This window comes from Sarcophilus harrisii, chromosome 5 (genome assembly GCF_902635505.1).
Source record: "Sarcophilus harrisii chromosome 5, mSarHar1.11, whole genome shotgun sequence".
Classification (NCBI taxonomy): Eukaryota; Metazoa; Chordata; class Mammalia; order Dasyuromorphia; family Dasyuridae; genus Sarcophilus; species Sarcophilus harrisii.
Genome location: NC_045430.1, coordinates 232905068 through 232909324, shown reverse-complemented (window position 1 = coordinate 232909324; position 4257 = coordinate 232905068). Strand labels below are relative to the sequence as shown.

At 37.5% G+C, this 4257-nt stretch overlaps 1 non-coding gene across 1 annotated transcript; it reads left to right on the top strand.

Moving 5' to 3' along the window:
- Nucleotides 1-383: 383 nt before the first annotated feature.
- On the top strand, nucleotides 384-488 carry LOC111721168. The gene has a single exon (XR_002770502.1). It is a non-coding gene; the product is annotated as a U6 spliceosomal RNA (small nuclear RNA).
- Nucleotides 489-4257: the final 3769 nt, after the last annotated feature.

The following is a 4257-nucleotide window of genomic DNA, read 5'->3' as shown; positions in this document are numbered from 1 at the left end:
GTCATCATTGCTCCTCATTTTGACCCCAAGTCTGAGAGGGAAAAAAAGAAATAAAGAAAGCAAAAGCAAAGAAAAATAATTCCAGTCTCTTTGAATGACAATGCTTTAAATGTCTGAAGGCAGATAGCATGTCTCTCCTCAGTCTTCTCTTCTCCGGGCTAAACACCCTTAGTTTCTTCAACTAATCCCCAAATTTCATGGCCTTTCAATATTCTGTTCACCCTTCTTTTGCCCATTTGTTTTGTAACATGGACAGTTTGGTGCAACTTACGGCCCCCTCTCAAAATATCTAGAAATTCATAAAGTAAAATGTATAAATTTACAAAGAAAACCAGTTCTTTAGAAATACAATTATCAAAATATTTTTAAACCAATTCACATGCATTCACTTTGGCTGTATATACATTAAAATTGGAATAATACAAAGAAAATTAGCAAGGCCCCTATGCAAGGATGAGATACAAATTTGTGAAGAGCTTGGTATTATTTGTCTCAGCATGGCTAATGTGGAAATAGGTTTTCTATGGCTTTATATGTATAATGAATATTGTATTTCTTGCCTTTTCAATGGGGAAAGGAGAAAGAGAAAGGGATAGAGGATGAAAGACTTTGAAAGTGAAAGTATTTTTAAAAATTTTTTTTAATTTAATTTTTAAAAAGTTCAAAGACTCCAGATCAAAGACTATTGCTCTAGACAGGGTTTTTCAATGTTCTTCCTAAGATGTACACTGAGTATAATATTCTTTTTATTTTTATTTTATTTTATTTTTTGCTGAGGCAATTGGGGTTAAGTGACTTGCCCAGGGTCACACAGCTAGGCAGTGTTAAGTGTCTGAGACCAGATTTGAACTCGGGTCCTTCTGACTTCAGAGATGGTGCTCTATGCACCTACCTGCCCCCTGAGTATAATATTCTAATAAATATTAGGAATATTAAAAGTGAAAAAGATAGATATACTGGTAACAAAGTTCATCTTCCTCATCTGAAGATGAGGGAAGTTGTACTTAGTGGTAACCAAGGTTTCTGCCCTTTTTATCTGAGTTCCTATGAAATCATTTAAAAGGATGGAAGAAGGGAGGGGAAGGAGGGAATATATGTACACGTAGGCAAATATATACCATATATAATATATTCATACACATATACATGTGCGCGTACATCTATATATACATATACATTTTATATGTGTGTATTAGCATTCACATTTGAAAATCTATGACACATATCGCATGATAAATGTGGAAATATGTTTAGAAGAATTGTAGATGTTTAACTTATATTGTTTTACATGCTATCTAGGGGAGGGGAGGGAGAAAGTTTTACAAGAGTGAATGTTGAAAACTAATTTTTCATGTATTTTGGAAATTAAAAGCTATTATTAAAAAATTTTAAAAAGAAAATAAAATCTATGACAAATCAAGCCAGAAGCCATCCCTATTGGTTTCTTAATAATCTTTTCTTTTTCAGTCATATTTGACCAAAAACCCTATTCATAACTTCATATGGGCTTTTCTTGGCAAAAATACTGGAGTAGTTTGCCATTTCCTTCTCCAGCTTATTTTCCAGATGAGGAAACTGAGGCAAACAGGATTAAATGACTTGCTCTAGGTCATACACCTAATAGGTATCTGAGGCCAGATTTGAACTCAGGAAGATGAGTTTTCCTGACTCCAGACTCAGCTGTCTATCCACTATATCATCCAGCTTCCCATCCCTTGGCCACTTGGGAGCAAGGTAAAAGAGACATATCAAGCTGCAGTTCCATTGCAGAAATCTTCACTTTGTAATCTCAGCTGGTTCCCCAAAACCTTCTTCTTAAGTTAAATTGGAGTTAAGACAGAGGGAGAAAAGAAGAAATAGCTAGCATCCTCCCCCATTACCATATCCCTGTTACCGGCTGGCTAAGCTGTAAATCAGAATCTGCACTACCACATGAAATAGTGAGTGACTGGTCTAATACTGAACAACAATTCAGCTACTCAATAAGGTTGGGGCAAGGAGAAAGCAAGAATGCTTCTCTTTTGCTTCTGTTTTAGATAAATGACTTGGAATCTCTTCTACCTTTCCAGGAATCATTAAAAGGGTGTCAAACTCCTTTTACAGAGACTAGCAAGTCTGAGAACCCTTCTTCAAAAAACAAATAATAAAAAATTATCTTGTCACCTCAAATACAATTTTAAATTTCCCTTCAAGGAATGATGTTTAATGTTAGACTTCTTTATTTCTTTTTGTTTAAAGTAAGGCTCCTGCTTATGTCTGGGGGAAGAAACTCTCCTCTTAAGCTAAAATCAACATTAAAAAGCTAATTTCCCAAATCTGGCTTTTCCAAGGCCTCCAACATTCACAGCCTCCACAGGTCAAAGATCGTTCAAGTATATAAATAGGCATGGAACAGGTCCATTAGTCCAAATGATTCCATTGATCAAGCTTCAAGTCATGGCTTTCTTAAATCCTGGACTGCCCAGACCAAAACCTTCCAGCTGTTGGTGGGAGGAGAAGTAGAACAGAGGAAGTTGGAAAACAGGAGAAGAGCACCTGGCTCCACATGGGAACTGGATCTGAAAATGACTGGGGACTCAGAGACAGTCCGATTCCTACCGCGGCTGCACTCCCCAGAGCCTTCCCCTTCCCTCCCTCTCCTTTCTTTCTTGAACTGCCCCTGCTGTCTCCAAGGCCAATCCCTGGATGGATTCCACCCTTCCTTCTACTCTCTGCTCCATCTCCTCCCCTACTCCCTGCAGAGGATTGAAACTCTTCCAAAGGACTAACTGTTAGAGTAGGTTTTTGCCTCCAAATAAGCAGCTGTGGCAAGTAACCAGTTAGCGTGAATAAATGCAGTGTCTCTATTATACCTTAGACAAAGGTCTTCTCTTACAAAGCTACAATAGGCTGGAGCGCCTGCCCAGCCGTGGTTAACCAAAACATCATCTTGCTGGGCCAGACCAGTTTCCCTGGGGTACCACCCACCATTACTTCCACCAGTCTGCTATTCATGGAAACGGAGATTTGGGGTAAACACAGGCTTTCCACTCAGCAACAGAGTATGAGCAGAGTAAATGGTTTGTAAAGAGAATTCCTTACAGCTTGCCACCCGATTTGTCAAAATTTAGTCCTGCCGTTACATTTTCCTCCATGCCTTGACCCCTGCAGGGAAAAGCACAGGGCACTAATTTGAATGGGTTATTTACTGTATTTAATAGTCACAAAGAACCACCAACTGTGTTTCCATTCCAAAGATACTTGTTAGATAAGCAATTTCTAATTTCCATAGGAAACATCCTGGTCAATCCATTATTAAGCATTTATTAAGTACCATTGTGTTGCATTGTGTTGGACACTATGGAGACAATAACAAAAAAAATTAAAAAATGAAACTATTCCGGTTCTCAAAGAGCTTACATTCTATCAGAGAAACATGTGTGTATATATATATATATATATATATGTATATGCACATCAACAACAATACTATATGAGGGAAGTGGATATCTTCGACAAAGAGAAGATCTAATTCAGTTCCAATTGATCAGTGATGGACAGAATCAGCTACACCCAGAAAAGGAACACTGGGAAATGAATGTAAACTGCGTGCATTTTTGTTTTTCTTCCCAGGTTATTTTTACTTTCCGAATCCAAATCTTCCTGTGCAACAAGAGAACTGTTCGGTTCTGCACACATACAGTGTATCTAGGGTATACTATAACATATTTAACATGTATAAGACTGCTTGACATCTGGGGGAGGGGGTGGAGGGAGGGAAGGAAAAAGTCGGAACAGAAGTGAGTACAAGGGATAATGTTGTAAAAAATTACCCATGCATATGTACTATCAATAAAAAGTTATTTAAAAACACAAATAAAGATAAATAGCAAATATATATACACATATACATATATACATATGTGTGTGTTATATACATAGAGTTGTTGTTCAGTCATTTCAGTTGTGTGGGGTTTATTTAGGCTATGGGTTCCCTATTTCCTTTCTCCATTGTGTCTTCTACTCCTTGATAGCAAACACTCAGAATGCAATAAAAATCAGCTTGCCATTATCTAGAGACAAAAGTCATCCTTAAAAATTGTGGAGTTAATAAAGTTTAAAAGAAACAAGAAACTCCTGTGAATAAGCAATGCCATCCTCTAGAGAGCAATGAGGAAGAGTAGTGAGAGCCGATAAATTCACCAGATCCCGGTAACAGCAAGAGTCAGGCAAGCAAAATTCTGTCCAAGCAGATCACGCTTAAAGTGCATCAGTATA